This window comes from Hydractinia symbiolongicarpus, chromosome 2 (assembly GCF_029227915.1).
Source record: "Hydractinia symbiolongicarpus strain clone_291-10 chromosome 2, HSymV2.1, whole genome shotgun sequence".
NCBI classification, from domain to species: Eukaryota; Metazoa; Cnidaria; class Hydrozoa; order Anthoathecata; family Hydractiniidae; genus Hydractinia; species Hydractinia symbiolongicarpus.
The window spans coordinates 18,428,189-18,442,740 of NC_079876.1; positions in this window are offsets into that span (position 1 = coordinate 18,428,189).

The window sequence follows — 14,552 nt, forward strand, 5'->3', positions numbered from 1 at the left end:
TGCCCCGAAGCTAAAAGATAAAATTACATTTAAAGATAAGTTAATATTTCCTTTAATTTCGTCTGAAACTGTAAATCAAAATCCAATAATAAGTTTTAAAGTGTAAAAGGCATTTAAAAAACAAAATTCCCTTTAGGGAAACCATAAAGCAAACAGAACAATTATAGATATCCTAAAACATGGCTATAAAATTGCATTTTTCTCAACCCCGAAAAAAGCGCATTTTGAAAATGATAGATCAGCTCTCACGGAAAAAGAATTCGTTACTGCTTCAATAAAAGAACTGCTTGAGAGTGGAAGGATTCGGGAAATTTATATCACTCCTCTCGTGGTAAACCCATTATCCGTTTCAACTCAATGTTTAAAAAAGGCCTGATCTTGTATTTGAGACATGTAAATAAGCATATATATAAAGACAAAGTAAAATTCGATGACTGGAGAGTCATGGAAGAATACTTAGAGGGATGGCTTCATGATTCAGTTTGATCTGAAGCAAAGTTATCACCATATTGACATGTTCGAAGAACATCAAACTTATCCTGGATTTTCTTGGAAATTTGAAGGGATAACAAAATATTTCGTTTCACTGTTCTACCTTTTGGCTTAACTTCTGCCCCATTAATTTTTACGGAAGTAATGTGTTTTCTTGTTAAATATTGGAGGGAGGGTGCGATTTGTATTTCTGTGTACCTGGATGATGGTTTAGGAGTCGCAAACTCATACGAAAAATGTTTGAAACAGTCGGAATTTGTTCAGACTGTTTTTAAAAGCGGATTCGCTGTTAACAACGGTAAGGGTGTCTGGAATCCACAAAAAGAAGTAATCTGGTTAGGCGTTAAATCAGATTTGCATAGAAATGTTTTCACTATCCCTCAAATACGAGTTGACTCCATCTTAGATTGTATTAATAAGGTCATTCAAAACTTCCGGTATTCAACAACGAGAAATTTAACAAGGTTGTGTGGCAAAATTGTTTCTACAAAATTCGTTGTGAAAGAATTAATTCAATTAAAAACTACAAACTGATACGAAATCATTGATGCAGAAATTTCTTGGGTCCTCGAATTAATCTGAAACAAAAAGATCAGTCTATCAAGGAAATCATCTTGTGGCGTGATAATTTTAAAATGTTTAGCAAAAGAGAAGTTATTCCCTACAGAATTCCACAAATTGATGTTTATTCGGACGCAAGTGATTACGCTATAGGAGCGCACGTAAAAACAGACAGCAAAACATACACCTGTTTTAAGAATTTTAAAGTTCATGAGAAAAACTTTAGTTCCACATGGCGGGAATTATATGCAATTCTGTTCACATTAAAAACATTCAAAACTGCATGAAAAGGCAAAATTATTAATTGGAAATCAGTCAATTTCGCAGCTGCTATAATAACAAAATCAGGTACTGTAAAATCCCAGCTACAAGAAATAGCTAAACGTATTTTTAAAATCGGTTTGATTATTCTATCGATATCAATATATCATGGATACCTAGAAAAGAAAATAGTTTCGCAGATAAAATAAGTAAGTATTTTGACTATAATGATTGGAAAACTACAGAAAAGTGTTTCAATACACTGAATAGAATATGGGGGCCCCTGGTGCGCTCACTGTCGCGTGGGGAAATGAAAATAATTACTTAGTCCCGCCTAGTGAGCAGAACTAAAAGTCACATGGCAGGGTCGAAAGCCATAGGTGTGCTAGTTGTTCCATACTGGAAATCTGCAAAATCTTGGCCGTTATTAATAAAATGAGATTCGAAATTTAAGACGTTTGTTAAAGAATACCGTGTTTTTAAAATCACTAGCGATTATGTTAGATTGGGAAATAACCGTGATGCGTTTATTGGTTCTGCTGCTTTTAAAAGCACAATAATTGCACTAAGAATAGCATTTTATGACGGATACAAAATTTGACGTGATTTGTTACAAAATAGGTAGGTCAGCAGGATTGCACATCCCTACTGGTGTGGAAACTTAATCGTGAAAAGTGTAAACAGACGGGCAGTCAAGCCCCAGTTTAAGAGGAAGGTAGAATCAGCAGGATTGCAGATGTCTACTGGTCATTGAAACGACTGTATTAGGATTATATGTTGCCAGTTGTGCAAGACGAAGTAAAATTAGCAGGATTGCTCAGGTTAACAAAGTAGGTTAGCAGAATTGCAAAAAACAGGGGTTGTACTAAAAGATGAGTGCAAATGATTAATAATTATATATATCCTGTGAATTTAGACTTTGTCAATTCTTATGTTGGAAAACAAACTCCTGGAGATGCGAATAAAAAGCTTAAAGTACTAGCTGATCAAATTCCAAGTGTTTTGAACAAATGTCGAGAACCAACTACTGTGAAGAAGTATACTTGTTATTTTAACCTTTGAAAAGATTGGGCCGAGCAGTACTCATCAGAATGTTTCCCAGGCGACGAATTTCAGGTGGCATGTGAAGAAGAAGGATCCTACAACAGTAGACCACCTTAATTCGATTTTTAATTATTTGGGAGGTGAAAATGCCGATTTGAAGAATTTAAGAACACTAGTGATATGCTTGATAGGATTTAGTGGCTTGTTAAGATTCAATGAAATTGTGAACTTAAGTCGATCTGACATCATTTTCTTTGATACAGAATACTGAAGATGACTCCACTCCCTAAATTTTATTTCTCGAATAGCGTTCTAAGTCTGGAAGAGATTACGTAGACAATAAGGCTCTTATTTTCGGTTGAACAAAGTGAATAAGAAATAATTATATATAACTATACTTACTACAAATATATATCTCACATTTTACGAGGCTTATGTTATAGCTTGTTTAATTTCAAAATTTGGAGTTAAGAAACACTGTGGACAACAATGTGGAGTCCACTCTACACATTTTCATTGTTTTTCTTCGGTTTTTGACAATTTGTACGCAGCAATAGCACTTATTGCAAGACTTTGGTAGGTATAACTAACACATCTGTACCAAATTAATGGTCAACCACTTCATAAGGACTTTTTCCAGTGAGTGTACATCCACATATTCTACAAGTTCAGCCATTTTTATAATCAAAAATCACTAAGTTTAGGCGAATACATCTTCATAACAAAAAATGAAGTGATATTGGTATTATACACAAAGTACAAGCAACTATTAAATTAACTGTGGTTAGCAGTAGAGACTTTTGAAAAACTCCTGATTGGCTTGTACACGTTCTTGAGTGATACGTGAAAATATACGATCTTACAAGTACCCTCAGTTCAGCTAGCTATTTCCCGCGCGTTTGAAAGTTTTGTGGTTTAAAAATTAAATATACGTGTATTCAGATCCCTATTAAAGCAAATTCAAACCATCCTATTCATCAATTATAAGAAATGCAACCAAAAAAGACTAAGTTACGTGTAAATATTCATAATGTTTTTGTTTACATATTTTCCGAACTCGCCCAAGACCTCTTCGAAACACTTAATTTCCGATTTGCTCGATTTAAAACAGCCGTGAGGTGTCTATAAACTGCGGCCTCATAAAACCATGTGTAAATCAGATAATTGCATATTCAAGCTTCGCTAATTCTGTAACACTTGAACTCCAGTATAAATTTTCCAAGTTGGGCCAATACAACACATGCATCGCTTAAATAAAACAGTTTCCATTCAACTTTAACATTCATCAGTCCGTTCAGCTTCAAAAATCCCTATCTTATGAAATGAATTATAATGGTAATAACAATACATAGGTAAAGACGTTTTTTATCTTTTTACGAAGAATAGCTGACGTCGTGCCAACTTTTAAACAGTTAACCTGTGTAACATTCTGATTTCAGATGTCAAAAACAAACCCACTTTTTTATTACGTACAAAAAGCAAATAAAACATTGGGATTATAGTGTGTCTGTATATTCGCTTTCCAAGTGTGGCAAAAACGATGGATCGAAAATTATAATTAGAACCCTTTTTCTCTCCTTCTTTCTACGGACACCATTATCGATCCGATGTTATCGTTCTAGTATATTTGGCAAGAACGGAAAAGAAATCAATTTTTTTTACAAAATTATAATATTTATGTGTTGTTTTTAGATAAACAATAGATAATCATTTGAGGGCATTAAAAGGTTTTGACAGGATATTTGCACAAAGTAGCATAACTTTCAGATGATTAAATTGGTAATTCAGATCATTTTCAGTTTACTTTTATTGTCATTCCTGTATGAGTGATGAAAAGCTTATGTGTTGGTGTTGTTTAGCGTGTGTACTCAAATAATTTTGGTCACAATCCGCATTTGGAACTTTTTTCAATGTTAATCTTTATTTCCAAGGTTTCAAATACGTTAAAAGACAACTGCTAAATTAAGTTTCACACTTGCAACGAAAAACTTCATTTAAAAATTGAAAAATCTGACTTTTTTCATTTTGCATTTTAATGGCCAGTAAGCTGTCTTCGATAATATTAAAATGAGTTTCCATCATACAAAATCTTAGAGGCCATAATTTAAATCACTAATAAACATAAAATAATTTCTTAAAGCAAACCCTAAATTAAAATTCAACCAGTGAGTCTAAAACCAAATGTGGTCACATCCTACCCTCTCCAAAAAAATGGGGAAATAGCCATGTGCGTTCTTATGAGTGACACCATCCTCGCTCAGAACGGTGAAAAAGATAACAATCACATGAGCAATAAATAACAGAAGTGGCCAATCAAAAAGGGCTGTAAGTACTCTGACCGCAGAAAAGTTAATCTTTCTCACCTTAACTATTTCAGTTTCTCGGTGGTAAGATAAATGATACTGGCTCTCCTGCTAGGCCATACATTTATAACGTATTCACGTTAGTTCGTGTGCGTGTGTGTGACTCAAGATTTGTATTTTGATTTATTCTATCTTCATTGGAAGGTAAGGTGAAACGCTTGAAAACATGAAGTAACTAAAAATTATTTCTGTAACATCTGCGGTTTTATTATGCAAGCATATCTTGCAAATTAAAATTTCATACATTTTAAGAACTCTTCACAGCAATCGTCGCAATCTTTCAGCCTCCATTTTCCTGTTAAAGTCGGTCGAGCGTTACGAAGTATTGTCCTCATAGTTGCTTTAAGTGGACGGTCCTTCGTTAAATGACTTGACACTTCTTTTCGGCTTACATTTTCCTTTAGTGTTTATGTTCGACATTCCTTTGCAGTTTGTATACACTAAAAAGAAATGAAATTAGAAGTTCTGTAGAGTAAGCAGTTACACGAAAGTGATATTATGTCAGTTAGAAAAATTCAAGAAACTACATTATAAACTTAATTATTCTGTTTGGTTCAAGAAACAATTTTTCCCTTGCGTGCCATAAAAAGAAACGTTTTACAACAATTCCATTTAAATAGTTTCCAACCTGTGAAAATATATACACAGGAATTTGCCCGTTACTAATCGCAGCTAGCGTCTTTGAATTACAAACGGAAATTCAAATATTAAAGTATGGACTAGTCTTTAGCCTTCTGTGACATTCCGATCCTCAGATTTTCCGTGCATCGTACTTTGAGCTTCAGTGCAAGATTCGATTCGGCTACCATTTTTAACGAAAAAAGTTCATTAATATGGGAGATATTACACTAACACTATTCACCAATGGATAAATACCTCCAATCTTTCTTGCAGTTTTTCTGAGTGATCAGCCGCAACCAACGCCAAAACAACAACAAATATCCATGCTACTAAAGACTTCATATTATCCTCATTAAACAAAATAAGAAAGTAATAAAACAGAAAGAAATATTGACTGAGTGCAGATGATTTTAGTTTGGTATGTTTTTATTTATTTGTATTTGTGGCTGTGGCTATATACTAAGTTTGTGCTACCAATGAAAGCAAAGTAGAGAAATGCAGTTTGGCTACAACAAACTCTTATTAATTTTACACTTAATGTAGTTAGGTAGCTGCACCTTGTCATTATTCTGCGAAATAAAATTGCTGAGTAACGACGGCTGTTTCATGAATTTTTTTAAACCGAAGTTGCCAGAAAGTTTTTTTGGAAAATTGTGCGCATGTGCAACATGATTACTGTGCTGACTGCTAAGTTCTATGTCACGATTACATATTAAATAATATTGATTGTTTCTAATATTCTGTTAAAACTATTTAATCCACTGATCGAACGTTCGAATCATTATAGCAATGGCTCCCTTGGATCCATTAAGGTTGAAGTTTAATGTTAAATTTTAATCAGTGTTTAAAAATATCCAATGCAAGTGTTTGTAAGTGTTGTTTTGAGCTGCCTACAGAAAGATTCTACATGCACTGACGTTATGGACGTTTATTTTAACACTTGACATGTTTAAAGCCGAAGCTTCATAAACAATGCTTTCCAACGCATGCAACTTTACTTTGACGTTCAGCAAAAAACCACCGTATATTTTTAAAATCTATTATTGAAGTTGTTGGTTTTGGTTTGATTGCCAGTTAATTGAGTAAGTTTATGTTTGAAGCCACAATATTAAGATCTTTACCAGAGCCTTTACTTCATGAAAAATTTTCGTGCTACGTCACTCGATTTTTAATCTCTTTATAGAGTTGTCTCGTTTTGAGCAGCCCGCTGACCAGATATCCGAGCCAATTGTTTGGCAAGGTTTGTGATTTAATGATTTGAATGCTATTAAAAAGTTTAACAGTTTTTTCTGCAGGGAAAGAAGTTTTTCATCTCTTGTGTAAATAAACAGTCCCAATCATTTTTATAGCAGTGTGGCCTTTAGCGTATTATTGTTTATATGTTTTCTTTAATGAAATTTTCTGAAGGTTTTTTTTTGTCTGATGCATTTTTTGCATCTACTTGTGGTTCATCTGTATTTTAAGTACATGCACACTTTATAACTATGAAACTATATATAGTCAAAAACACAAATTGAGAATTGTCCCCAGTTTGAGCATTTATTCTGCATTAACAATATATTTTCTAACGATGTTGACGTAGTAAAATGCAAATGGAACTTGGTGTGAAAGAATACACGAGTTATTGACACCTCCGATAATTGGAACTGTTCAAAGAGGCGTTTTATAAAAAAAAGAAACCCATTCTTAATGACAGAATCATGGCATCGAGGGAATTACAATTGTTTTAACTGTTTGCACAGCTTTTTTCAATACTGTTTATTCTTTTATCCCTTGTGTGATAAACAATTATCTTATACGTTTCAAATTGTACATAAGCTTTACTTTCAGACTTGTCATTTTACTGTGTCTTGTTAATGATTTAGTAATAAACCGAAATATCGACTTTTATATATATAAAAAAAATTACATGTTATCTGTCTTGACTTTGATTTTAAGTTTAAGAAGACATGCATATATTCGGAATTGCTTTCATTTTATATATTTTCAATATATCGGCAAGAAAAGGATTAAAAATGAATTCTCTCTTTTTTTACTGTGAAAGGGTGTTTAAACCGCAAAAAGTAAATAGACTTCATGACGGAGAGCTTTGCAGCCGTTAAACAATAATTTATAGTCCTTGACGGTGAGTTTTATGCCGGGAATTAAAATTGGTTCCCCTGTATTGTACACTAATAGGTATGCAATGAAGTCGGACTGTCCAGGTGACGTGATGAATGTATTCTAGTTTTTCTATCAAATCAAAGAGCTGTTAATTATTAATTTAAATGAATTATTGTATTAGACACACATCGGAAAATATTAGTTCACACCGTGTGTGAATGGTGCGGATGATTTTAAACTGAAGGAAAATCTGATCTTTACTACTTGACCCATTGCACTTAACTATATTAGCCAGGCGTTTTTGTTAAAACATCTGCTCTGTCTACAATTTAAACCTGGGAAAGGTTTGTTCAGACAAATTATTCTATTAAGTTTAATAGTGACGAAACAGGCTTTAAAACTATAAAAGTTTCATTTTGTGTGTAATTATAATTTCCTAACAGGCTGTATGAATGAAACTCGATAACAGATACTCTTCTAATGAGATTTAAATGTAGAGGGGAAGAGGAGAGGCGTACTAAGAAGTGCGTTTTAATACGCGATGGTTATTTTTTGTCATAATCTTTTGTCCAACGCTGTCAAAAAGCCTAATTAAAAAAACCTTTCGCGATTTCGCGATTTTTGGAATTTCTTTTATGATGTAGAAAAAGTTTCTTCTAAATCACTTTCATCCTTCTTGTTTAAGGTGTCGTTATTGTTAACTAATTCTTTAAACGATTCAAAATCTTAGTTTTTTTTATCATTGTTAGCAATTTAAGTTAACTTTATTTCAGGACCTCCTTGAACATATAATAATCAACACTCATGGCACTCGAAAACTAAATTCCCGAAGAAAAGTATTGAAATAACCATTCAGGGAAAAGTTTAAAAAGCACCATTGACTTTCGTTTCGTTTTTTCCTTTAAAGCACCTCGACTGTGAATCTTACGCCATCTGATCCATGCGATTTGGCATTAGACCTTGGAACTTAGAGCACGCTAAAAAAAACAACGGTACAGGTTCTGGGATCGAGGCTAGGGATATCACCTTTTTTTTTGATTTATTCAAACATTGTTAATTTTTTCCATGATTTGTTTAGCACTCCGAACTATTGTTTTAATGAATTGTGTCTTATCTTGAAGTGTTATCTGCAAAATGGATCAACTACCATAGATTTGTGATAAGGATACGTGCGTTAAAAACAAGTCCGATTTACCATTATATATATTTCTCCCTTTACAATATATTATTATATTACTTTAACTTAATCCATATTACTGGTGATGAATTTTTCTTATTTAATTTATATTTTTTCTAGTTCAATCATTTCTTTCGGTATATCATTTAAACTTTCTTCGTCTCCATTTCTGCTTTGAAGCGCATCTCCTATTTCCTTGTTTCCTTCTGGTGTTTCAACATGTTTATTCCCGTCAGGACTTTCGTCAATTTTTGCCAAGCTGATATAACTATCATGAATGGTGAAACTTCTCTTGCTTTTTTCTACAACATAATCTCCCTGAAATCCCAAATTATCTTCATCTGCTCCTTCTTCGTCTTCCTCTTGAAAGCCATTTTCTTCCAATGTGAGATAGCCGTCGATGTTGTAGGTTTCATTATAGGCCTTTTCATCGTTTTGTCCAACTTCATCATAAACAGCAAGTGTTTCACTAAAAAATATTGAAGTTTGTTTAATTTTGAGTTAGATTTTAATATTAAACGTCGCGTAAGCAACTTCGCATGGAAAACAAGACATGTAGGTTTAAACAAATAATAGAATACTAGCTGAATACCCCTGGGAGAGTCCACTGAATCTCTCATTAAACCGATGTAAGGGATACCAAACAAAAACATCAACATATGGTAATTTTAATTTTTAAAACTTACAACCCAACCTCGGCTCTTTGTCTCTTTTTATAACGGAACAGAAAAGAGAGAAAAAAAGCCCTGGGATCGAGGTTGCTCACAGTCTGCATTACTTTATATTTATACCCGTTGAAAGTAAAACGTTGAAAATATAACCAGGTACAACAACAACAACAAAAAAGGCAAAATGTCCAACAAAATCAAAGGCGTCTAACAACCGTTTCCTAAAAAGCGAAATCTACTAAAATTTATACTTGCTTTGCCATGCCGTAAGTAGACCAGGGAAAAAAGTATATCAGACATTTAAAAAGTCCATCATACTTTGCCAAGTTATACAAAAAAAGTTTTTACAAAATGTCCACACTGTACAGTTTGTAACATGCCATACCAAAATCAGATATTCAGTCTATTGCATACAGCAACCCTTTCAAAGTTTTACACAAAATATAAGAAATTAACAGTTATCTGAAATCCCGTGAAAAATCCATTGAATCACTCATGAAACCGATGTAAAGGATACCAAACAAAAACATAAAACACAATAATTTTAATTTTCAAAACGCACATTTCATCCTCGAACCCTGGCTCTCTGTCTCTTTTATAACGGGATGGCAAAAAGAGAAAAAAGCCCTGGGATCGAGGTTGCTCACAATATTGTATGTTTAGAACCGCTGAAACAAAACGTCTAAAAATATAAGCATGTGCAACAAAAAAAATTATAAAATAAAAATGGAAAATATCCAAAAATATCAAAGGTGTCTAACAACCGTTACGTAAAAAGCGAAATACGCTAAAACTATATACTTGCTTTGCCATTCCAGAAGTACACCAAACATTTAACCCTTTGGCGGCCAGGGGGGTCATATATGACCCCCCTCACAAAAGGCGTTATTGTGGGCGAACCCCCCGGCCTTTTTGGCTGTAAATTTATAAATACCGTCTTGAAGTATCTACGAAGTGAAATATCGAACTTATGATTGGTAGATATAAATAAAATAGCGTCTTGATATCTCAACATTTTGTAAACATTCACAGAAGCCACCAGATTGAAAATGGCTGCTAGCAAAAGAGTACGGCTGACAACTGAGCAAGTTTTAGCTGCAGTTCTTGCTTCTGATGACGAAACCAATGGTTATTATGATAATGAAACGAGTGATGAGAGTTCAGTTGAAGACTATGTTGACGAAGATGGGGAAAAGCTAGATTTTCCAGCTAAACCTGTTGTTGATGTCCGCTTTCTTGCTGACCCATGTGATAGACATAGTCTCCTGATTGGCAATGTGAGTAGTAAAAATATCATATCATACAATATAACATGTCTTTACTGCTGAATGAAAACAAAAGGCCTTTTTTAGTTGCATAGCACATGAAAAAGTAAGCAAAAAAAATGTTTTTTTTTCAGTATGATGTTGGTGATGGTGATGCAAGTGAAAGTGAAAGTGAATATGATAATGATGACGATGACGATGAAGATTTTTCGGTTGTTGATTCTATTCCTGGTCGTGTCCCCACTGCTGATGTTCCTGCCTCAAGCTCAAAGTTCAAAGTCAAAAAACCGTTAGGAAAACCAAAAAATGCGCCTTGTAAAAAAAAACCGCGGAAACGCATCAAGGTAAAGAAAAACAAACAAACAAAAAACGACGAGGCAAAGAAAAAATGGAAGAAGGTTGATGAAACATACCAAAACCCAAACAGTAATGCACCATTTTTCGAATTCAATGGACTAAAAAGACCAGCCAGTGATGCGGATACACCGCTTGAATGTTTTTATTTGTTTTTCACACCCGAAATTTTAAATCAAGTAGTTGTCGAAACAAATCGCTACTGCCAACAAGAACAGCTAAAATAACCGTCGTCAATGAAATGGTCAGATACCAATGCAGAGGAGATTCAAGCTTTCTTGGCTGTTGTTTTGGCAATGGGCCTTGTCAAACTACCAGAGTTGAAAGATTATTGGCGAGAAGATCCGATATATTCCATGAACTGGTTTCCGGCTGTTTGTACGAGGACTCGCTTTAAGCAAATCCTCCGATTTTTGCATCTGGCAAATAATGACAACGAGTTACCCCGGAATGATCCAAATCATGACAAGCTTTACAAACTTGGAAACTTACCTGCAAAGCTTTCAGATATATTCTATAAAATGTATGCTCCGTAACGGGAACTATCTCTCGATGAGCAAATGATAGGGACAAAGTCTCGTGTTTCATTTATCCAATACATGCCAAAGAAGCCAAAAAAGTTTGGGATAAAGATTTGGGTATTGTGCGAAGCTGTTACTGGTTACTGCCTACAGTTCCAGATATACACTGGAAAGACTGAGGGCACAGTTGAGCATGGTTTGTCGTACCGCATTGTTTTTGATTTGCTTCAAAAATACCTCGGAAAAGGTTATCTGGTATTCTTCGATAATTTCTACACGAGTTTGAAACTCGTTGATGATCTCCAGAAACAGCAGATATACTCCTGTGGTACACTAAGAAAGGGAAGAGCTCAGCTCCCTGTTGCATTCCAAACAGAAAAATTTGATCTGGGAGCTGCGTCCTATCTCCAGCAAAACAATGTCGTTGTTAAAGAAGTAAGTGATGGATTTGTTTTACTTGGTGCTGCGATAACATGTCTAGAAATAGCGTTATATACAAAAGTTAAAAGACTTGTAGAGAAAGTAAATGGTCTAAAAAAAGGAAAGCTTATTCTGCTATAGGAACTTTGTTGGAAGATGAGTTTAATGTTCCTGTACAAATTACTTCACATCGGCGATCTATCGATGCGGCTAGTTCTAGAAATAAAGTTTTATTAAAAGAGAAAACGAAACAGTTGAAGAAGGAAAACAAAAGTTTAAAAAGAAAGTGCGAAAAATTTCAAGAATTAAAAATTCAATACAACACACAAGTCGAAGAGGTTAAGAAACTTAGTAACGAGTTATTTGTATCACAGAAAGATGAAAATAAGTTGACAGCAGAATATGGTCGTATAAAAGACATTATCTTGAAGTAGATGAAAAGCTTAAAAATATGGAATAAGATACAGCAAAACGAGGGCAGATAAATTGAGAAATTTATGAAAGAAAATCAAAAGCAGAGATGATAAAATTATTAAAATGGAATCAAAAAATAGCTGAATTGACAACTGGTACTGAGAATAAAAGTAATGAGATGGATAACATGAAAGTAAACTTGAACAGACTCAATGATAAATTAGAAGACAGTAAAACTGTAGTTGATGATATGCGGAATGAGAAAGCAAAACTGAAAAGCAAGACATACAGTTTGTTGTTACAAATTGAAAACCAGAAAAAATGATTGACAGAAAAGAAGTGAATGATCTAAAATATTTAAAAAGTGATTATGACAAACTCTGTACAAACATGAAGCAACTTACTGAAGAAAATCGTGATTTGCAAATGCTTGTTTCGTTATTAAACGACAATAAAATTGTAACATTCGTTATTCAGATGAAATAAGAGAAGTTGTTATGGAATTACTTTCCTTGAATGTCAGCATGGAAAAGGTAAATGATGTGATCAAGGTTGTACTAGAAAAACGGTTAAAAAGGTTAACAGGTTCCCTTTAGAAGGTTTAAAAAGTCCTTTAAAGCAAGAAGTAATAACCTTAGCACAATTACAGGCTGCAGAAGCAATGATTGATAATGACAAGGAGGTGTTTGGCAATTGTTTACATGGAGATGGTACATCAAAATACCATGAACATCATCAAAATTCAGATTACAACATCGAAAGGAAAAACTCTAACATTTGATTGATGATGAGGTGACAAAACAGCTAGCTGTAATGATATTTCTTGTCTAATGACAGCTGGTTCTACTATAGTTAGAGGTTGCAACACTCTAGAGATTTTTCAAAAAAGCAAAATCCCCCTTTTTGCAAGGATTTCCTAAAAAAATTGACCGTAAAAGGCAGAAAAATACAACAGCGACAGAACACAACACTAAAAAATAAATATTAAAGCAATTCAAAATGAATTGAATAGGTACAAATGCGATGCGGCAACAGTTATGAAAAATTTTACTGCCACAATTGATGACATGTGTCACATTCTAAAAGAATGTCACAAGGATGCAAATTTTTCCCAGCTTGTCACATCAATTAAATCTACAATGTCGGATCTTGGCCCTATTAATCCTTTATTTAACTGAAATCTTTAAGGGAAAAATTATAACCAAATGTTGTAGAAACACAAAAAACAGACATGACCGATATGGGAAATTTATTTTGCAAATTACATCTTCTGGCAAAATTTGCCTCAGAGGCAGATAAAGTTCTGCATTTATTTGAGAGCATGGTCTTCTGTGATCACTATGAAACAGTATTTGCCTTCAATGGTGTAAAAGAATGTTCTGCTTCTAGATTAGTGTAAAGTTTTTCATGTGCGTGGAAGTGACGAATGTGGAGTAGCATGGTATTTTAACTCGTCTTTAGCTGGTTGCAATCAGAAATCTTACTTTGTACGATTTATCGGAAATCGTTTAATATTTTGTTTTATAACGTGCTGCATTATATTACCATGCAGTCGTATCTTTTCTTTTATCATCGACGGATCCTAATAAGTTACTGAAAACTCTAAATAAAGACTTATCAAATAAGTTGTTTCTTAGTGAAGTCAGAGCACTTGGCATTATTGATAAATTATTACTGATCCATTGTGGCGATTAATAGAGTCTTGTGAAAGTATCCTCGAAATAAATCCATACCTGTTACAACTGAAAGTCAAACTATCTGCAACTATTTTTCAAGACGATGATATTGTTGTGCACAACGAAGATAAATTATTTATCCAGCTATTTGAGGATATAGGTGATAATGAATTGGATAATCTAACACAGCCAGCCCTTGAAATTATTTGCCATGCAATTCTCATTATCTTAGAGCGTTGGTTTGAACAGAAGTCTATGAAAAAAAAGGATGATGGAATCAGCCAGACATAATGTGAAAAAAATGAAGGCAAAGTATAAAGCAAGGAGAATTATTATTTGGGATTGTCTGTTCAGTATTCATATTACTGTGAAAAGTTTATCATTTCTTGAACATGATAGTTTGGTAGGTGACGTTTCGGGAGATCCTTCTCCCATCATCGGGCAAAGTAAAATGATGTTGAGCATGTAATTATATAATTGCAGAGGATGGAAATTCTTAAAAATTTACCAATCAGAAACGAGCTGATAATTATAGTTATTTACGGTAATTAACATTTTCGGACCTAGATGCAGGTAACTACTTCTTCTGTAGGGCTGGTAACCAAATCTCAG